The sequence below is a fragment of the Haemaphysalis longicornis genome, unplaced genomic scaffold, assembly GCF_048455015.1.
Source record: "Haemaphysalis longicornis isolate Haplotype H1 unplaced genomic scaffold, Haemaphysalis longicornis Haplotype H1 scaffold_5, whole genome shotgun sequence".
Classification (NCBI taxonomy): Eukaryota; Metazoa; Arthropoda; class Arachnida; order Ixodida; family Ixodidae; genus Haemaphysalis; species Haemaphysalis longicornis.
In genome coordinates this window covers 103,792,727-103,816,060 of record NW_027526385.1, presented here as the reverse complement: position 1 = coordinate 103,816,060, position 23,334 = coordinate 103,792,727, and the positions used below count along the sequence as shown (strand labels likewise).

Genomic DNA, 23,334 nt, shown 5'->3' with positions numbered 1-23,334 from the left:
ATATATATATATATATATATATATATATATATATATAAAGTAAAAGAGAAGACTAAAGGGTAACGAACGAACATGTTACATGTTCGTTCGTTACCCTTTAGTCTTTAGTCTTCTCTTTTACAGTACATTTTTACCGGCCCGATTGTACTTTATTCATACTATATATATACACCTCTCTATATATACATATATATATATATATATATATTGTGGTGTTTAAGACGCCTACGCAACGCAGGCTATGTGGAGGTCTCCGGATTAATTTTGACCAACGGGGGTCTTTATCGTGTGCCGACATCTCGTACACACGGGCGTCTTTGCTTTTTGCCTGCATCAGAAAAGCGGTCGCCACGGCCGGGAATCGAACCCGCAACTTCGTGCTAAGTAGCGCAACGCCTTAGCCACTGAGCCACCGCGACGGGTTATATATATATATATATATATATACATATATATATATATATATATATATATATATATATATATATATATATATATATATATATATATATATATATATATATATATATATATATATATATATATATATATATATATATATATAGGCAGCAGTTGAACTTTTGAAGACGGTAGAGAACACAAGGAAAGAAAACTTTGAACAAGGTAAAAGCACGATTGTTGCCGCAACAATCGTACTTTTACCTTGTTCAAAGTTTTCTTTTCTTATATAGATATAGGAAATTAGGGGCTCGTTGAAAATAACGCAGAGATAAGAGTTGGCCATGAAGAAAACCTCGGAAAGCAAAGGGGAGGATGTGGTAGGTCATTGAAACAGATGAAGAATTTGGAAATAAAAAAAGAAAGTGGAGAGAATATGCGACCTCCATAATTCCGGTCTGGTGTGCCCCGCCGGTAGCGTAGTAGTTATCGCAGCAGACCGGTATTCTGGATGTCGTGGGTTCGGATCCCACCTGGCGGGCATTTCTTCTCCACTTTCTATTTTATTTGGAAATCTTTATCTGTTTCAATGACCTACCTCATCCTTCCCTGTGCTCTACGACGTTTTGTTGACTGCCAACTGTTACTTGTGTGATATATATATATATATATATATATATATATATATATATATATATATATATATATATATATATATATATATATATATATATATATATATGTGGTGAACACATATTGAGTGTTCTTTCCTGCTAGAGGGTGTTTCCCGCCGTCCGTAGCAACCACCTCAGCACCAGCATGCGGCTACCGCATCACCTCCGGCACGTACTCATCATCACCAGCACTTCTACGGTTGATCATCAGCAACGAGGCTAGGTCTCCATATTGCTGTCTGCCGCCTCGGTTCCGAATTTACCAATAAAGAATCCTGAACCTTACCGCCTGCGTCTCTGACTATCTGCCCTAACAGATATATATTTATGCGCAACGCCATCATTGTTGTTTTGCACCAATTTATATAAAACATTTGAAGCTGCCATAACGCTCACCCTGCGCGAAAATGTGAAATGAAAAAGAATAAATAGACATAAAGGCAGTATGAGCTCTTGCTGAGCTTTGCCACGTTAGGGTGCCCCTGGTATCATCGTCCTAATAGGCAAGGGTCATCACGGGGTAAATTCAATTAAGCTCTTAATGATGACGCCTAGAAAGGGCTTTTCTTGTTCCCACAAAATTCAAGCCCGGGTCACGCCGCTATCACATCAGCATCTTATTGCCCCCGTTCCTCGCACATCATTAACGTTATTTTCTCGCATCATTACTCCGCGCTGACCTCGCACGCTCAGGGTAGCGCGCGTTAGTGAGCGCCGAGCGAATGGTACTTTTCTCCTATTAGCGTGCGCGATAACTGCAGCGAAGCAGTTTTCTACGCGTTGTGCGCTAACGTCAGTTGTTAGCCTCATTTAATCGTGTTCGCTGGCCTGCTCTGAAGCTTTTCGTTACCAAGCTTGGCTACTCGTCGTTCATTAGAGCATCCGCAATACCCCCTCTCACAGTTTTGTTAAGGTTGCTTGGATAGAGATATGAGCAAGGCCAAACATATTCTGTTCCATGTTCTGGATTTTCTTGCAGGGAGTGCTATAGTACTAGTTTTATCACTAGAAGAATTCCTCGTATTTTATTGCTCACCCCCTGTGACGTTTTAAAAACCTATGTTTACCACAGCTAGATTAAAAAGTGGGGTATTGAAATGTCCATTTCAGATTTTATTACTTTTATTATAACGAAGTAATGACATCCCACCACTTGCACACGTATAAAAAAACCTACAGTAACTGGATGTCTTCCGCAAAAACCATGCCACAATGCGTTTGTGTCATGGCTTAGACGCCATGCGTTTGCGGTATGGCTTACCTCAGCATGCGTGCGTCATTATTTCATGCGCCGTCAGCCCAATTGGCCTCAAGAAACAAGAATCTGACGAAAGGCTTGGATGCAACGACCAGCGCTATATCAAAACAATGATGGCTATGTGGCTGATAATGAGGCGATAACTAGCCTGACCCAATACATTTTTAAGGTGAGCAAGGTGTGAGCAAGACATCATCCCATTACCTAGTTAGTCCAACGCAATTAAGAGCTTTCTTCGTCCTGACGACATCGTTGTATGTATGGAAGCGTAAGGACGCGAACGCTTGGCTGACATGGGCGTTGGAATATGGCGCCGTTACATTTTTTCTATTCCCAGACATAGAGTGACGGACGGACCAGACACTGAAAATAGCCGCAGACGCCCAGGAACGAGAACAAGCTGCCTTGTAATTCATCCGACGGGGCACTTGCCTTGGGCATAAATTTCTCGTGCCTCGGATGTAATGAACGACACATATCCTAAAAAAAGAATTAACATAGCTCAAACTAATGCGTAAGACTTCAAGGAGCGAAGCTGAACTCAACCTTCACGATCATCATGAAGGTTTAAGTCGGCGATTGGAGCTGATTTGCTTCTTCTTGGCTGCTGCAACGAGATTTCCTCCATGAGTGTTGCTATAAGTGTGTGATTGTTTCAATTTTAGATGCGACTGCATCTCATTCACTCGCCTTGTACCTCCATACGGCGTTGTTGTTGTCCGTCCACACCCCTCCAACATTCTCCTCGCCGCGCGAGCTGCGCTCTCCGCCGCTCAGCCCCTCTCCTCTGCGATAGCGAACACTCTCTCGCGAGGGGCATTGGATTGGATTCGATTGGCTTGGTTTGGCTTGGATAGGCTTGGATTGGATTGGATTGGATTGGATTAAAGTGGATTGCGTTGGATTGTGTTGCGTCATAGCCGCGCCACGTTGCGTCATAGTCGCGGTCGTTCCAGCACCGGCGTTCCAATTTCCATCGATCTGTTGAATGGAGCCCAACAATTCTGCTATCGCCCGCGCAACCGTAACAAGCACCGATGACGGTGATAACAGGAATGCTAGCACCACTGAAGACAAGGCTGCGAAGCGGCGTGAACGTGATGCTGAACGGAACGCAAACGATTGAAGCGAGCAGGCGATGCTGAACTTCGTCAACGTGAAGCCGCTGCCGTACGCGAGAAGCGAGCGGCCGATGCTGAACTTCGTCAGCGTGAACCCCCAAGATGCGTCGCATCTGCACAGGGTTCCCCTCGGGGGAAGTTGGGGTACTTTTTTGGAAGTGATTAGTTTTGGACATCACAATTGAAGGGGTACACTTTGACGTGTATTTTTCGTTCCGAGCAAGGGTTGCCATGATTACGGCGAAAGCTGAAGTTTTTTGCTAATCTTTGCAATTCTTTTTAGGTGGGTATTCTGGGCTTGAAAAACACGCGCCGGGGACCCAGGCCGGTCGCCGTGAGGCACGCACACACGAGCGCTCGGCATTTTATTTTTTTTTTCAACTGTCGGGTGGTCGCCACAATTTTGGCTAATGTCTCTAAGTGGGTATTCTTGCCTTTAAAAATGTGAGCAGGGAATTCTGCGTGGTCGTCACGAGGCACGCACACATGAGCGCTAGGCATTATCTTGGTTTTGAAAACTGCAGGCGGTCGCCGAGAGGACCGCGCCCACGTGCGCGCTCTCGGTAATTTCTCGGTATTTTTAACTGCAGGCACAAAACTTGCAATTTGCTAGACAGCTTCGCTGCGAATAACGTAATATGTAATTTTGTACACTGAAGAAGGTTCTGGTAAGTATTACGGAATGTTTTCAACGGCGCCTGGGGTTGAAAAGCAAAAATCGGTTGCGCACCCGACGTTCTCCATTGGCAGGCGTATTCCGCGGATGAAGGCGACAAAACCAAAATACCTGTAAGCCAAGATTTGACCGCATGTTGAGGGTACCAATGTCCCCAGGTATGTTGTCAATAGCTATAACTTCCCTACGGACTGGCCCACAGCAAAAGTATAGATTGACGTGTAAAACGAATACCAGATTCCGCACTTTTGCAACGCATGATACGCGCCTAACAAAGGGACGTTCCCTCTGCAGCTATAATATTCACTTGCGTTTATGCGAGGCCTACGCTTAAGCATGCATGTCACACTGTGCACCCTTTCTACTCAACTGAAACACTGTGATGTTGCATTACGACAATGAACATGTGTCGTATATTGAGCTTTTTAAAAGGCGCAACAACTGTTTCAGCGCTTCCAGTTAGAGAGAAGGCGGATGCAAAAAAATGCAGCATCTCCACTCCATGGCTGATGACGAGGGTGCGGAGTACGGGGACTCGAAATAACATACACGTTGCGCCCCGAGTGACATCCGATTTGCGCCCCGATTGTGATTTGATTTGAGCTGTTAGTTGCACCTTGATTATTATGAAACTGCAACTCACGGCCCAAATCCAATTTTCCTTGAGTTCCGCTTGATGCTGGTGTGCGCACGGATGGACGCCGACGGACTTTGGGAGGCCACAAGGTACTCCGCACCGTTACAGGCGAGGGAGTAAGCCGTTTGACTCTCGGGTACTAAATCACGCTGGTAGCCCAATGGGTAAGATGACTGACACTAACTCTGTCTGGTCTACCCGACACAGGCTCAAATCCTGCAGGTGCCTGTGTTATTTCTTGCGATTATAAATGTTATGCGCACGGACGCGGACGGACATTGTGTAGTAATTAGGTACTCCACACCTAATATCCTGACGGTCGAACAAGTAGACACCGAGATAGGACACCTTGTGTAAATTTCTGAGACGCCTCTTCTGGGCACTGCACTTTTTGCAAATTTATGAAGAATTAGTAGTTTTGGAAAATAGTAACACTACACAGCGGTTGGTAGGGAGGCCAGTTTGAATATTAGCTAAGTGGTCCATTTATATATGTCGTCAACAGCAGTACGTTTGTGCGTAATATAAGGACGTGTGTATGTTTTAATATTTCAGGGACAGGCAGCTTCAATATTTAAGCGATATTGAGTCAGGGACAAAAGAAAATCTCCGAGCTTACCGCTAAATTTTCTCAAATCATTTTCTATCGTTGGCAAGAACTGCTTTGTATGCCTAATAAGCGTGCGCCGCTTTTCTGCGTTAGATGCGAGCTGCCGCTTCTAGATGAACACAATAGTCTATTTCACGTCATGAATCATGCGAAAACTTCGACTGTTTGCTTAGAAATTCTGTTTCTGTGTGTCTAGTTAACCTTGCGCGCAATAAACAAAGTGCCAAGCTGGGATGATCTTGCGGGCTTTTTTTGAACTCACCCACTTCGTAGATAATATCTTGCTTTGCAGTGCTACTAGCTAGTTCCGCCAACAGCACCCATGAACAGGCACTCAGAGGACATGGTAATATGAAGCACGGCACCACAGCCCAAAACTACGGAAGCATTTAGAAAGCGTATACTAGGAACCAATGAGTTGCACCATACCGCAACAATGGCTAACTCGGAGCTAACCCCATTCGTACATTCATTACCCTTTTGCTAACAACAGGCTACAACCGCCGCTAATATCCTGTTCTTTGAGCAATCGTCTTCCATCTACTTCACGGCGTTCCCCCCGGTCGTCACCGGAAAGCATTTCGAAGTTAGTCAGTGAGTCAGTAGAGTCAGTCGAACAACGGCCTCGTTTCTCCGTCAGATGCAGCTTTGCCCAAGGCGCCTTCCTACGCTCTACTGCTCCCCCTCTCAGGACACGCTCCCGCCCACACGAAGTCGCGAGCTCACATCGCGGAAAAGCTGCCGCTTGCTAGCGAGCAGCCGTCTGCCAACATCTTTGCAGCCGCATCGATTGCGACCACTTCCCCAACCTCCACCGTTCCATCTCGGAAAGGCTCGTCCTCTCGTCATCCCAGGGTTTCGCTCGAGAAACTCAACCGCGCATGTGTATAAATAAACAAACAAGAGTAGCACGCTCCGAGAGTTTTCCAGAACAACCTTTCCCTTTATTACTGAGAGCCAGAAGCTTTTTGCAGGTGGAAAAACGTACCTGGCCGCATGGAAACGGTGAAGGTTACGGCAGAGAAAGGTATTGCGGCATGTCCGCCCTCTTAGCATCATCGATCATTGCCCACTCGTAGCAAGGAAGTGCAAATGGTAACCTTTCGCAAAATAAATAAACAAGATTATAATGACAACCAGGTGACGCCAAATTCCTCTGGGAAAAAGGGGAAGATGTGAAGGCAGTCCTCTTGGGATTCTTTTCCCCTCTAACGGAAGGAAAGCACAAGACACGACAAACGATGGAGCCCGGACATAATAACAGCTAGATGCCACGGTGCCCAGGCGCCACAGGAAGCGGTACAGAGCAGGCGTGCAATCTGATCCTGACTGTTATCTCGTTCGACCAGACCAGACTCATCATTCTACTTGATGGTGTAACCTTTGCTGCCCGTCGCATGCTATCCAGTAGATGAGCTTGCGGGGCACGTACCGATTGGAGGCTTTCTGCTCTGTCATCCGCGTCTTGCTCTTACTGACCGGCAGCCTGCCAAATACACTGACGCAATTCCCAGATACCCTTACCGCATACAGTTCATCGGTTACGATGCAGTAGGCGGTTACGGTTAGGAGAAAAGGGAAGGTGGCTGAGAAAACAGCTGTGAGTGATGCCATTGTAGCGCGGGCTACATTTTCTGAAACGAGAATTGAGAGAAGCCTCATTTGATTACCTACTGTTTTCACTTCACACAGACGCTCTGTGTAACTATTGTGTTGTGAATTTGTTGTTCACTTGTTCGAGTGTGTGCTGTTTTGTGGGGAAAGGGCAACAAACGCCTTAGAATGCGATTAGGATGATGCTACGTCAAACTTGATAAAAGGTGACGTGGCTAAAAGTAGTCAGCTGGAAGTAATATGTTTCAAAGTTTTTCATATGGGTGTAAACGGCTCCTACATATAAAGTGAATATGGTCGTAGCACACGATAATGAAAAGGGAGTTGTTCATGCGGGTGTTCGTTGGTACGTACACAGTGTCGCAACAATGTAGTTTGAGTTTATCGAATAAAATAATTATTCTGCGCATCTTTCCCGTCTCCCGTGACCTTCCGGTCAATATTTGAAGCCAGTGAATGATATTCCGCAACTCTTCAAACCTCAAAACGCAGTGATTCCTGAATAGGTTTCCTCAGCGACCACATTACGCACGCCTTAGACTGCGCGACATACCGTGCGGTGCGCCGATGAGCATCATTATGCGGCAACGAGAAAATCTGGTGTACATGCACAACTACGCTGACGGTGGCAGATGTCTGTTTGTCATTCAACGGCATATCTGCTCCGAAATGTGAGGTCATTTATGCTGCGAGTCCCATTCTGCTTACAGCGACGTGCTCAGACGCTACAGACATATTCGTGACGGGTACTCCCAGTATAGTCTATTGCAAATATCCGCAAGCCTGTTGTGGGTGCCAGCGAGCTGGGAGGCATATCTAGAGTGCGTCAGTCCTTACGCAGCTGCTGCGATGTATGATGGGGCGGTTCGATCGCATAGTGTGTTGTCAACCCAGCTTCCTCTCTTGCACCTATTCACTGTACCATCATTGCCATCGACCTCACGTCTTGACGGGCTGGAAACGCTACTATCCCTGCGGTCGCTGCGGGGAAGTTCCGACGTTCCTTTCCATCACTTCATTCTGGTCATAGACCGCTTGCGAGCGGCTCAGCTAGAGATGACGCAACAGCGTTCTTAAAGGAAGTGTGCGTTGTTCACTATACAATAAATAAGTACCACTCGCAGTATAATGAATTGACCAAACTCTTTAACCCGTGACTGAGAGGCAAGATCGCCATGGTAGGGGCATTCTTGGTATGAATTAACTTAGACCTTTTAAACTTTCTCGAACTTAAAAACCCTTCACCTAATCAGTCAACAATGAATGATTCTAAGGTATTTTTCGCAGCACCGGCCAGTCCTCTTAGTACTGTCATTACATTGATCACCAAGTTCAATGCTTCCTGAACTTGCAATAACACTTGTAAATAACGTTTTGTGTGGAACAATTACCCTGAGCAGTAGGTTCACAAATTTTAACAGCGGAACTTTTCTAAGGTTAACCCTGACGGCAGTCTGCTAATATCGGGTCCTGCTCTGTTTGGAGCAGGTACCTTCGCCTCCCAATACCGGTTCCCACTGTAGAAAAAATCATAACCGCTAAAAAAGGGCCAACGGCATTCATAGGTTAGTATAGGACGGCTTACAGTGCCCACGAATTATGTCTTCCCAGCCATGCTTTTGTGTATAGAGATGAATGCGACTTTATGGATCAGTGCCAGCATCATCTTTTTTTCGTAAGCTGGCTTTTCTACATGGTGTGTTCCCAAGTGAAGAATGGGCATTAACGGAGGGAGTGGGAATCTAGAGAACTGCTCTCAGCCCGCGTTATAGAACGTAAGCCGAAGCAAACTATATGAGAATTAGCCACTAAGACGACTCTTCCATTACGCCGAGTTTATTTACTTGCCACAATTGACAAGTAAATGAAGTTCGCAGTGAAATTTTAAATGTCTCAGAATTACTGTCGGCTGTCAATACAGTGCAGTGTATGCAGAGTGTACGGTAACGAAATACGGCCCAAACTGTTGTTTATACCGGAACATTACGGAAACATATTTAATATCAACGAGCCGCTAAGACGAATTCAACATTTCACGCACCAGGTGTTCGCTGAACATCCTTCTTTAGTAGGGGAAGGGCGCTGAATTTTTATTTGCCCATTATTTTTCCTATGCATCCTTCGTCTTAGAGATCTGGGGCTGGTGGTTTTTGCAAGCAGTGCATCCTAAAGCAGAGAGCAAACGCAATCACCAACTGCAGTTTCACTGCTAGGATTGAGCAAAGGGTGCGAAGATAGGAGTGCTTTTTTATCTCGGTGGAGTACCCCCCTCACAGTACTATGGTGCAAAGGAGTCTGTACTAAGGTGCTGCTCGCATAGAAAACAGCCCCATGCACCACACAGTTTGCACAAAACCTTTTTTGCCCTACTCCTGCCCTGCTAGCATCAAATACATACCTGCGCATAACTTGGTGCAACCGCACAACTATATCTGCCGCATTAAAATGAAAATAATATTGCCCGCTGTTTTTTGCCTAATTAACTGAACCTAACTACGCAACCAGTTAAACTTCGTGGATTGTCTTTCAATTTTTTTGCGTACGCCGGACAGTCGGGCTCTTCCTGTTGCCGCATTGGTCCTCGCACCTTTGCCTTTCCGCTCATCAATGCAACGCAATGCGTTGTTTATTATTTAGAATCTGCTGCGTTCAAATCACTCCCGATATATCTATTTTATGCTGTTTTGTCGGTTTTCCTGACGGCTGCAGGTTTCGGGAGCAGGTGCTGCTATTTCCACAAGAGACGGTACTGCGCCAAGGTGTTCTCTTGCTTTTTAGAATTTTTTTACTGGCGAAGCGCCTTAAGGCCGAGGCTTGTCCGGCGTCCGTGCTCACTGCACAGTACCATGTAAATCGAAACATCTGTGAACAAAAAGTTCACAAAAGGTTAACAAGAACAAAATAAAAGGTTCAGAAAAGGTTAGAGGAAATGAGTGAGGGGGAGAGAAAGCGCTCCTGGAGAGCCGTGCTGTGCATGCCCAAGGAGCATTGGATTGGACAGCAGTGGGTTGAATTGGATTGGGATTTGATTGGATTGGATTGTGTTTTATTTTATTGCATTGGATTGTAAATCTTTTTAGCAGCAGTAAGCCATCTCACGGGTGATTTACGGTAAGAACGATCTCCAGTGCTTCGCCCACTCGTAATGATTCACTTCGTGGAGATGCGTGAATTTTTTCGCATTTAAGGGCCTGCCATACTGAGCACAAAAAAAATTACGCCACTGAGGTTCCTGTGAAATTATGTGACGTGTAAAATCCCGGCATTACTTGTCCCCAAGCCGTACCTCATAAAATTTGTTCCTTGTATCCTGCCCGCTTTGGTCCACCTCTGGAAATATGTTCCGTTAGGATTATTGATGAATAAAATATTTGGACCTGTTTAGCTTTCGCACCCACCGCGTTGGCTCAGTGGCTAGGACACTGTGCGTCTGTGCCAAATGAAGCAGGCCTAATACCTGCCGCGGTGGCTTCTTTTCGAAAGGGGGCGAAAAGTGAAAACGTCCGCGTAGCGAATTTCGGCGCACGTGAGAGCCTCAGAGCCAAGTTGTAGCTTCGGCACGTTCACCACTTTAATCAATCAACGTGTAGCCTTTGCGTTGCAAGCCGGGCCGATCAATTTTCGCTCTACACTTGCGCAAATCTATCTCTGCTCTCCACCTCGTTCTAATGCCTCTTCTTTCCGTGTGAATGTGTGCGTCTTGCGAGAACAGTGAAAAAACCGAAGAATAACGTTCAAAGCTTGCTAGAACGCTGTGCTAGCCAGACGAGAAATAGAGGGCTGCTACAGAAGTAGCAACAAAGTTCGAAAGGCGATATTACGCGAACCTGAAGAGAATATCACTTAATCTTCTTTAAACCGATTATTAATATGTGCCTTTGTCTGCTCTGGGCAAACGTATCAACCAAATAAAACTTTTATGGCAAACGTATCAACCAAATAAAACTGTTCGCCCCAGTTGTGAGCGGCCCTTCACGACGCGCTCTGTAGTTTTGAAACTGATATTCGGTCTGTTAACTGCGAAAAAAAAATTGTTGCCTTCCGCAGTATCTATTGTGAAACATTATGATATAGTTAATTCTACAAATTTTTATAGCAGGAATATACTTCGGTTCGTGCGGCGGCAGCTGCTAACATGAGATATCATTTCCTGCTTCAGGATAGCTCGTATAGGAAATCCACGAATTTCGCCAGAGGTCCTGCCAGGACAAAATATAGTGTGTGGAGCTGCCGCAAGTTTATCCCGGAGCAACATAAGGCGTGATACTGCGCTCTTCTGGTTTTTGGTATGTATGTAGCAATTTGGGCGCGTTAAAACGACACTACACTCCATCTAAACTAACAAAAAGTATTGCCATGCACTCTGTACAGCTAGTTACCCAGGGAAGCTGCAACGACGGACCGGTGTTTAAACTATGGCGCGTGACCCACCCATTTCGAAGTAACGTGCGGCCGGTGTTTGCAATGGCCATGTTGACGGTGCTCCCCTTGTGCCACCGTCGCTACCTTTGCCCGCCGTTTTCGCTAGTGCTGTGCTTCATGCAATAGCTCGCTGTGCTCCCGCTTTGCTGCAAGAGAGGCCTTTGTGCTCCCTCCCATCCGCAGCTCCCCCTCAGCAGTGAGAGCGATCAATGTTCAGATGTGTCAGAGACACACGCTTCCGAACCCATGCTCAGACTCCTCCGAGTCCGCCCACTTCCCAAGAATACGAACCCGGAACACCATCCAGAACGCCGGCTGGCTAGAGCCCGATCGCTAGCCTCCACGTACGCCGCGGATAACACCGCATACTACGTCGACGCGGCGGAAGACCGCGCCCGGCCCAACTACTACACGGCAGTCGCAATCGCAGCATCCGATGGAACAATCCGCACGGCCGGCAGCTTCAAGGCCACGGACTCGCATCACGCAGAAGAGCTCGCGATCGCCCTCGCCGCGACCGACCCTCGATGTAGAACGATACTCAGCGACTCACGAACAGCGATCCTCCGCTTTGCGAACAACACAACAAGCACCAGTACGGCCCGCTTCCTTCACAGGACGGGCCAAACGCGCCAGCACCCGATCTTTATCAGTTGGTATCCTGCACACGTGGGACCGCTCGACCCGGAGGGGCGGATCCGTAACCGGAACGAGGAGGCTGACCGCGCAGCGCGAGGACTTACGTACCGCGCGACGCACACCAGCCAACACTCGGACCGCAATCGGAACAGCCAACTGCGAGCCGGAGAGAGCGAACCAGTACCACTGGAGACGTACGGAGACATCCTGAGATGGTACCGCCACAACAGGCAGCGACTCCCTGCCCCACACCCGCAACTAACGCGCCGCGAAGGCGTGCTATACCGCCAGCTACAGACGGACTCAATCCTGACACCCGTGCTCGCCAGATACATCTGCCCAACGCTATACAACACCGACCGTTGCATCATCTGCAAGACCGCCCCCGCTACGACAGCGCACATCCTCAACGATTGCACTCACCTACAAACACACTCTGAAGCACAAGAATTGCCACCAAAAGTGCGTGAAGCCATCACCTCCTCAGACTACAACACACAACTCCAGGCCGTCCGGCAGGTGGAGGAAGCCCTGACCCGACAGCGGGAAGGACCTGCGGTGGGGCAAACCATTACGGGCTCGACCCGCCCGGGATCGGGGCCGACCCCCACGGCCTAATTCACTCTGCCGGACACGCAATAAAGTTTCTCTCTCTCTCTCTCTCTCCCCCTCAGCAGTGACGGTGGATGGGAGAGTGAGCTACGTTTCCTACATCATCATAATCAGCCTGTCTACGCCCACTGCAGGGCAAGGGCCTCTCCCACAGATATCGAATTATACTAGTCTTTGCTAACTCCGACTAATTTATTCCCGCAAACTTTTTGATCTCATCTGTCCAACTAACTTTATGCCGCCCCCTACCACGCATGCCCTCTCTTGGGACGAACCCTGGTTTACTTAATGACCAACGGCTCACTTTCCTTTGCATTACATGCCTTGCTTACAATCATTTCTTCTTCTTAATGTCCAGCAGTATGTCCTTAACACATGTTTGTTGCGTGATCCACTCCGCTCTCTTCTGCTCCTTTATGTTACCCCTATCATTTTCTTTTTGATTGCTCGCTGAGTCATTGTCAGTTTGAGTTGTACCCTTTTTTGTGAGCGTCCAAATTTCTGCCCCGTATGTGTGTACCTCGTAAGATGCAGCTGTCAAGCACTTTCTTCTTCATGCACAATGGCAGGCTTCCATTCACCATCTGAGAATGCCTGTGGAATGCACTCCACCCCATTCTTATTTTCCTAACTTTTAATGTCTTATGGTTGGGATCCGTTGCCCACAAATCCGGTCAATTTAACTCCCCTCAACTGGATCCCCTCTCCAACCTGGTTTTGCCGAGCATGCGCATAATCTCACTCCCAGGAAGTTTTGTGCGTCATTCAAGGCCCCACCCAATTTTTATTCTCCTTGACATGTTAACCTTTTTCTTTGAAATGCTGTGCGCCGAATTCGCTGGGTCGGATTAACCACTTGCCAGCGCATTGCTAGTGCGGTTCAGCCAGCACGAAGTGGGCATGAATTTTCAGTCGATAGTAAAATTTGAGAAACGTTTCTAAGCTTTATAGCAAAAGCGGCGCGTGGTGTATTTTGTATGATGTGTGGGGCTTCCGAGAGTAATGGTGGCCACAGCGCTTCCTATGTCGGTACGGACAAAGCATGGTCATGGCCCCACGGATATCATTGTTCTGTTTTGTGACGCAGTAACTGGAAAGTGACTAAAATCTGCATCGGCGAACCCCCTATTCACAGGTAATACCTCAATTTGAAAACATAAAGGCAAGGAGCCTACATGCTTCATATTCTAACCTTCGAATTAGGTGGACGTAGCAATGCCCAAGCAACCAATGTCTAAACATCAGGCGTTCAGTTGCATGCTAGCGTTAAAGGGCATACTATCACTTTCTATACTTTGTAGACGGGTGATCACCTCGACGGTGAAATAAAAAAAAATAGAGCGAGGAGCATTACAGCACATCGTGTCGTGTAATTAGGCAGAGTGTCCTCCGCCGAATGCCGGAACATGCTGTCGGAAACGGCTGCCGGTGTTCGTCGTACACCAAGGTCGTATCCACCATACTTCGAAGGAGCCTTGACTATGGAGACCGACCTTCATGGATTATAATTTACGCGTCTCATGGCACGATGGAAATAATGATTGAGCGCTCCCCCCTAATCAAACCTAAACGATGTAGAATGTATACGGGTATGAAGCGCTTTCTTTATAAAGCTATCCTTCAGAATTTCGTGCGTGCTACAATCGGGCGCAAAAGCCAAATCCGTTTTAAAGCAGCTACAGCACTGCCATGGCCATGAACTCCTCCCAAAATCGATCGTAATTCAATGAAAAACAGTTAACATAAGGTGAGTCAGTTTTGATGCGCCAATTCTTTAATGGCCATAAAAACCCAGCTGTAGCACATATTTTTGTTGCTGCAACTAGCTTCCCGTTAAAGGCTTTGTGGCTCTGCAGTGGTACTACTTTGAGGCGTCCTTCAATCACAAGGTAATTTTATTTGCCGAGCACCATCAAGCGCACTGGACGTGCTGGGGGCCTGATTGCGCGTGCATCCCTTGACTAATAGAGGCATGGGTGCATGAAATTGCATCCATGGAAGGCAGAGAGTTGTGTCCGTGCATGGAATCAACTCATGGAGGCATGGATGCACAGAGTTGCGTCAAAGGAGACGCAGGGAGTTGGGTCCATGCATGGAAGCAACTCATGCCACCAGGACGTCTCATAAACGACGAAGGTACTAAAAAGAAGGTCCATATATTTGTGCAAGGCGTCAACAGTCATGAGCAAGGACGCTTTCCGATCTTCATGATTCGCAGGTTTGTTTAATAAAATAACAGTGACTGAACAAATGGCGCTCACGTAAGAAATTATAAACGTCAAAGCACTGGTACTATCAAAAGCTTTAAAATTTGCCCGCTCTAAACTTGCAGCTATCAGGAGCTGGAAGGCAAATTTTGCGAAGAAAAAGCAATTTTTGCTACCGCAGTTGAGTGCGTCAAATAACATGTCTTTTGCCAGTCCGAGGCATAAAAAATTTTACATCTGGGCGGCGGAATGTACGTCAAATTTGTTTTTTAAATTTCCTTCAGTAAACTTTACTGCACATGCCAGTCGGGGCGCGTTAGAGTCGTCTATGTAGGGTGAACTTACCCACAATAAAGGTAGCGAATCCACAATAAGTTGGAATAAGCGCAGCGAACCGTAATGACTCGAAAAATTCGATGTCTGTTTTTATCTTAGGTGCAAGACATTGTCATACGCCGAGCTTAAACGGCATTTCTTGCTTTGTGGTTTATAAGTACGTCACGCTCGCAAAATATTCAACATAATAAGTGCAACGGCATTCATGTTGACGCCCGTGTAAAAGCAAAATCATTAAGCATGCCACCAGAGCTACGGTCGATTCACAAAAATGAAATCATTCTGTCCTTCCTCATGTAACTCCGGGTCGCAAAGTTACCGCAACCTAGTTTATGCGACCGCTGTCATTCCTGGAACTATCGCCCCGGCATCAGAGCAACGCTCATCCATCTTCTTTGATGAACGTTGCTCGGATAAGCTTTTTTAGTTTACATTGTGGGAGTAACGGAAGATATGGCCCCAAGCGTCCTGACACAACCCGCGTGGCGAATTAAAAGTTTTGCCGGTTCAGTATCCATAAAAAAAAGACGACAGTTACGAAAACGAACTAAACATCGTGAAGCCTGCTTTTCCTGACAGAGTGGAAACTTGGCATGGTTGGTGTTGTTGAGTTTGCTTCATCTTTTTTTTTTCAGGAAAAGTCTGCTCTTGAAATCCGCCCACCTACTTGCTAGGTTACTGACTTCTAGTGATGTTGCACATTACAAAGGCAATAATCGCGTGCCGTTTATTTATTAGTTTAGTCAACGTCGCGGTTCATTGCGTCATAAGAGAAGCGGAGGAACAGATTTACGCTAAAATCTATGAGAAATAATTAAAAATATCATTTACTCTTTTTTTCCAACACAGTTCTTTATTTGAATCACAATCGCTGAACGCAAGTGTTCACCGATTGTTGCTACAAATGGTAGTGATTCATCATCTCCCTTGTCAGAGTCATCTAAGCGTTGAATCGATAAGGAGTGTCTTTTCGTCAAGTGCTGCATGAAAGAGAAATTTGTGTTTTTTCAACCTGTCAATCTCAGTTTTTCACTGTCACTTGACTTTGTCATTGTACTGAGTTATCCTGCTACTGTAGGCTTTTACTTCACTACACTTGCTGCGATTGGAGATTGGGTTATCTACTCTCTCACCTCACTGTAATGCCATATGGGCGCTGTGGACACCAAATATTAACAGAGGTTACCGCTTCCGTTAGCGCCTAATAGAACCCAACGTAAAGTAAAGCGAACATTCCTTAAAACATAGCGTATTTTGGACTCTGATATCTCGTTTTGTTGGGGTCTTGGCGCGGAATGTTAAGCTCACAGATACTGAAAGAAGTGTATGAGAGAAGGTACATTCCTTACTCTGTGTTTTAAGCAGGGTGTCGAACCAGAACCCAACCGAACAGAAAACCGCGGCTGAACTTATATTTTTCCCGGAACTGAACCCGAATCCCAACCGTTATTTTTTGAGCACTTTGAAGCCGAACCAGAACTCAACCGAAAAAATAAATAACGGTTATCGGTTCATGCCATCCGTTGTTGATATTGCACAGTCAATACAATTCAGGCCTTTTTTTTCTTTCACGTACCATGAACGTTGTACCCGCTCGCGCACTCTCCCCTCCAGACAATTGAACATTATCACGCTCTATGTAACAACAGGGGAAATGAATGAGCACCAATGTAGCAATATTCTGTTGCTGCTGGAAGCGCGAGCGTAGTGCAAGCTGACCAAACGAAATGTCATTCTCGGCAGCTTGCAGGGGTTGTGAAACGACTTTGCCCTTCCCTAGCTGCGACTTTATTGGAGCAAACAGGCTGCAGGAGTGCTCCACTGCGCAACAGCGAAAGCTCACACCTGATGTGCGCAAACTTATTTAATAATTTGTGTAAAGCGCCCGACCTGTAAATTGTTAATACTTTACAAGTATGACCGCAAGAGCTGCTCAGTGGTTAAGCCGTTTGCTGCTGACCACAAGTGGCCTCCATCTCCCTTCCCCACGACCGTTTTTCGGAAATACATGAAAATCGAGAACGTTCGTGTATCTAGATTTTGATCCACGTTTTATTTCACCAGCTGGTTAAAGTAAATATGCCGCCGTGCAACATAAGCTGCGCCTCGGAGCAGAGATATAGCGCGGGGAACCAGATGCGCCAGTTTGAGAAAAAATGTTTACACAGAAAAAAACAAAAAAGAAAAGGCGAATCACGTTCCTTTAAAATATTATGCAAAAATTAGGTAGAACAGAATAAGCAAAAAAATCACTGAAACCTAGATACTGCTCTATACTTCTCTTTGCCCTGCCTTTCTCAACCAAACGTGTCATCAATGCGAAGGAAGTGAGCTCCGTGGTCAGTTTTTGGGGACAGTACAGTGAACAAGTTCCGTTTTTACAGATACAAATAAGAACAGATATGTCAGGGAAAACTGCTAAGATGCGTATTTAATCCCTTGGCAAGAAACTGCAGCCGTCGACCTTGTCTTGGAAGCAGAAACAGTAATAAAACAGATGACACATGAAGAAAGTCAGGCCGGTACATCACACTGTCCCATTCACCTAGCGATCATCTTTTCTGCTTCTGGAGTTTTGTCTCTGTCAGATCTGCGTTTTTTTCGAGGGTGCGTTTGTACTGACTGCCCAACTTGCTACAATACTTCTACTGCTACTCGTTCCGGAGGGGAGTACTGCTGTGCGCGAAATAAAGAGCGCCTAACCGAAACAGTTCCATCTCATACTCCGCGCGTCAAATTTCCTTTTCATTTTGTAACAGCATAATCTGTTATAAGATTCCGCAATGTAGCACACGGAACGATGGCCGGGGTCAGGCGGTACGATGACATACAGATTGTAATGCGCGCATCCGGTATAGCTATCGCAAAAAGAATTGCAGTGGTCAGAGCAATAATGCACTGAATGAACGTTAACTAAAGCTTACTTTTAACAAAAGTGTGGCTAACACATTCGATAAGGTGACAGCTAACAATATATTCACGGTGACCAAATAATCTAATTCACTGGTAGTATTTATGTGCCTGTTGTAGGATATTTCTGTTTTGTTAGAAATATAAAAAATGTACGTCATTGGTATTAGGCGCTGGTATTTGAGCGGGTTAGTACGCAGGCATAAATTTAAGGCTTCAAGGTTAGCGTGATGGGTGATTACATAGTGACGATTACGATTTCAACAAAAAGGTAATGGCAGAAAATATACCCAAACATCATATCTCCTGGCGGTGGCTTTATAAATAGTCGCTAAGACAACATAAAGTCTGGGCGAGGAAGTAGGTGGTAAATTATCTCAACTTCATCTGTTTTTCTAATAACTCGTAATTGTTTAAACTTTGCTTTGCAACTGCGCCACTACCCTTGGGGAACAACAGCATTTATATTTTTTTGTATTTTGATTTGACTGTCGTTTTAAGCTACTAAATGTCTTTTTTCTAATTTCAGTGATACTTCAACTCATCGAACCGGTTAGGTACGTCATCTTGTCGGACCAGAAATGAACCGGCACGAAATGATTTCGCCTGAACCAGAACCGTAACCAAACTGGTATTTTTTCGTTTCGGCACACTGGTTTTAACTGATGTAAAAACTTATTCATCGCGTATCTCTTGCATCGGGTTTACTGTGATCTTAGCAGGGTCTGTATTACCTCTGTCAGAGGAAGTACAGTCATACCTCGTTAACTCAAAATTGCATACCTCGAAAAATAGGCTATGCCAAAATTTTCCGCGCCACCGAACCATTTCCTGTATGTTCCATGTATTTGTTGCCGTTTATTTCTAAGAATTCTCCGGCCAAACTGCGGATATCTCGAAATCTTGACTGAAAGTGGAACGAAACTTTCACAGTTGCGGAGAGTTACACAAGATTCGTGCGATGCTGCCGTGCCTAGGTCCCTAGATTTTTTTTTCTCGTTTAGCCGCGCCTACCACAAATCTTATGTTTTCCCCGAACGTGAAGTCTGAGCCTATAGGCATATTAACTTCGTCAAGCAACCCTGTGACACGTCATGATACGATGGAGACATGCGCAGAGGTATAGTTCACTAGAAGGTAGAGGGGTGTCGTGCGTGGAAAAAACTAATGGAGAGCGCTTGCCCCTTTTGCGATGGAAAAAATTGTATGGAGCGCAGGCGTTCCCCGGAGGACACCTGTTGCAGCCAGCGCCACCTATAAGTTTTTAAACCAAACTGAACGGTTCATTGAAGGGCATTGGGGCACGCCACCGCGCAAATTCGGCCACGAACTTGCCCTTTCTAAATGCAGGCTTTCCTCATGCGGGCGACGAACTCGCCCGCATGCGCAGACAGCACCGCTACGTTTCTGGACTACGAAATCGACGAGCTGCCCTGCCAACTTTCAGCCCTTTTTGGCACAGACCATGAAGAGGCCGTACTACCGCCGTTTCGAGTCCTAAATCAGTTCCTCACCTGGCAACCCGGAACAGCTATCTGCGCGGGAGCATCGCCGTGTCTTCATAAGCAGCCGCCTCTCACGGACCAGAAGGGACACACCACCGCATTATACACCTTTATTCCATAAAATATAAAAATAAGACTATTTGAGCCAATAAATAAGGACTCGTTACTAGGCCCGATTGCTACCACAATGCGGACCAGCATTACGCAGTTCTTTTCTGCTTATTAAAATGCAGTGCCACAATACCTAGCCTGTTAACGTGTCTTGTATGTTTTTTTCTTTCAAACCTTTATGAAAAGCAAGATTGGAATCAGCTGTTGAAGAGCTGCTACGTAGTAGCGCCATTTTTGAAAAGAACTCGATATTTCATGGCAATTCGCGCAACTTTGCTTAACACGAAAATCCGCTTATCTCGCAATATTTCCTGGTTTTTACTATTCCGAGTTACCAAGGTACTACTGTAGGTAATATGTCCTGTTTTACTCACTGAAGTCCCTACTCCTCTATGAGAGTAGCCGATTCGTGGCACTTCGAAATACCTTCAAAATACACTGCTTCAACAATCGGCTTACACATTTTGTGCGTATTGGCATTATTTATTTGCATACTTATAAAACAAGAACAGACGCTGCGGGTTGAAAGAAGGCTTGCGGCTCCTTGTAGACCCGACGACCGTCTGCACACCTACGCTACCAGGGTAAGAACGTTTAAAGCTGCCATATAAGTTCTAGCTCAGTGGTATAAGGAATGTTTCGTAATTTTGTACTATTCCTCCAAAAGGTGTTGTCGTGTGGCCTAGCCTCGCAGTACTTTTCCTTCAAGGAAAATGTAAGTTGCAGCCGCCGCATTATTTCTATAAGTATAGCGGTACTTGATTGCAGGAACTGAGGAAAGTTTCTGGTATTTTAAATTGCGCGTTCTCATTTGTCTCCACCGTGCCCCCTTCAAAACGGCCTATTTTTGAGAAAAGAGCTACTGTAAAATAATTTTACTCGTAACCAGGAGTGCTACTTTTGTTACTTTGGGAATAGTACGTTTATGCGCCATTGGAGCTTTCCGGTAATTTTTCTACCACTGTCCATCCCCGCCAGTCGTGTACTGCCCTCAACAATGAAAGTTTCGGTTCAACAGGTGTATGCACCATTCCCTGAAATATAGCGACACATGAAACGTACCAACTCCGAAGCAAAACCTCGCAACGAAAGTTAGAAAAACTCTAAGCGAACGATTTCGAGAAACTCAATGCAGGTCATTTTATGGCCTTGCTTAAGTAGGGTTTGTTTTAAGACTCATTACTCCTGATGCGTAGGACACGTAATTGGTAAGCTTCCATTTTATTCTAAAAAAATACTCGTTGATCCTAAGGTGTATTAAGCACGCACGCAAACGTGTGTATTTGAATTCCGGACACGAGATTAGGTTTTACATAGATCGATCGTCCTTCCTGATCCGGTGCATTGAAAAAAAGGCAAATCTGCTGCTCACAGATACTCAACGTCGAGATCTCGTCGCTCGAAATATAATAGATGTTTTTGCCGCAACTCCTGCTTGCGGTTAATTTTACGTGACAATAACAACGCGCTGGTAGCAAAAAAAATTCCGTGTACGGACGATGCTAGTCCGTCTGTATTTAATTCACAGTGTTATTGCGGCGTACAGTTTAACATCGAGATATCCAGAACAATGACCGCAATATTGTAAATAATGACAGTATGTGCTTGGTATTTTTTGTTTACTGCAGTGTTTTTCTAGATTTTTCAAACGACGAAACCAATCCACCAGGCGACAAAAGTTCTATCTCCAAAAATGCTGCTTGTTTTAACAAGTACAGGATTTCTCACCACTGCGCAATGCACGCGGTAAAACTTCTTTTTCTCACCTTTCTCTCGACGAATATGTTCAGGATCCTTGGGGCAGGTTCTGCTGGTACCAAAGCAGCAGCTTTCTTCGAAATGTAGATCCCGTATTCGCTAGAAGGACGCCAGACACAGTTTGGACGCCACGCCAACGGGTCCTCGCGCGCAACAGGTGAGGTTTGCAGGTGTCTCTTCCCTACCACTCGGTAATATCCGAAGAGCACAAATACGGCCAGTTGGTAACGGTGGCCCCTCGTTCGGAATCAGACAGTCCCTTCAGCACACTGTTCACTGCACAATCGGTTTGTCCGAGTCGTAAAATTTTGTTACACGCAAGGCAGCCGCGTTCTCAGGTCACACTCTAGAGGTCATGGAATGATAGTCAAACTACCGTGCACGATATAACTTTGTTCGTTGCTTTGATGGTTTAATCTCCAATGAACAACGCCGGCTAACTATGACCGTTCTCCTGACACAAACCAGGGCTCTGAGGAGCGTGAGTTGGTGGTTTATATGTTCATGACCTGCCCAGCTAATTTTCACTGCTCGGATTACCTATTTGACTAACTCGCTTCGCGTTGGATTGCGTTTACTAGGACAGGACACTTCCCACTAGTACGCGAGATACTGATTGGCCTGAAGCACCTGTTCGCCTTTCATCCAGAAGCGTACGATATATTTTAGCGATTGTCCCTAAGTAAGGAAGTGTACCAAGGATATAAATATTAATCAATTTTGTTTCAGAAAGAGGCAAAACTCAATGTTTTGCAACAATTGCGTTATTTCTGTCTACTTTCAAGAGGGGCAAAGTAAACGTTCGGTCAATTCTTTTGCGGGAAATTAAAGCACCCACCCGAATGTATTTACCAACTGCTTAAATTTCATAAATTAGAGCTCTAATGCTTGTCTACGTGAACATCTGTGACAAGCTTACAATAAACTCAACTTGTGCCTTATCCGTGGTCACATTCTGACAAGCAACTTACCTACTGCCGTTCTCCCAAAAATTCTGTCCGTGCGGTACGCCCAGGCAACATGCAAATTTTGTTTCATTCAGCTTCCGACACTACCTACCAGCGTTGTACACCACCTTTTAAACAGTTCGCACAAGAAAAATGCCATACTAAATGCTTCAAATATGTCCAAAGTCTTGATCCAAAGTCGAAGCAAACATTCTTTTCCAGCGTTGGGGTTCACACCGTCCGAGAATATTCCGGAGACGTTACTTCCTAGACATCACGGACGAACACGACGGGATGTTGACATGCTTGAGTACAGAGTCTTACGCATAACCCACGACGACGGAAGTACCCAAGGAGGCAACCAAATCACGTTGACGACAGCGTCCCGGAGCGAGAAGAGGCACCGTATCCAGAGCACGTACTTGTTGCTTCCGGAGAGCGCACTCGAAGTGTGCGAGCCGGTCGTACGGTTCTTCTCCTCTGATGCGGGCAGAAAAAAGACCGCGATCGTACCGCGAACTTGCACTGAGCCACGAAGGAGCGAAAAGACAAGCGCAACGATAAAAGTAAATTACGGGAGAAGAGTGAGCGGAAACGACTTGTTTCCCCACGCGGGAAATCGAAGTGCGCGCGGTCCCGGGACTGCGCCTAGACTGAGCGGGACTGCGCCCTTGTCTGAGGAACGCACAGCGACGTTAGACGTCGGATCGACCGACGTGCCGCGCTTTTTACTCTTTTGGCGGGGCCGTGGATGGCGGAGGTGGCACTTTCGCGCTCTCCGGGTACGTGCGCGCGAGAAAACGACGGCGGAAAGGGGAGACGAGCGTGTGACTTTCTGAGCCAATCGAGATCGCTTCGGCGAGGCTCGCCGTCCAATGGCGAAAACGATAGAGATCGT

General features: G+C 46.0%; 1 pseudogene across 1 annotated transcript in view; it reads right to left on the bottom strand.

The window, feature by feature from the left end:
* The window catches only part of LOC144138657 (allatostatin-A receptor pseudogene), an 80,773-nt pseudogene extending 57,655 nt beyond the window's left edge, over positions 1 to 23,118 (bottom strand). The window contains exon 1 of the transcript XR_013315927.1: positions 21,498 to 23,118. The product of XR_013315927.1 is annotated as an allatostatin-A receptor pseudogene (transcript). The remainder of the gene's footprint in view (positions 1 to 21,497) is intronic.
* Positions 23,119 to 23,334: the final 216 nt, after the last annotated feature.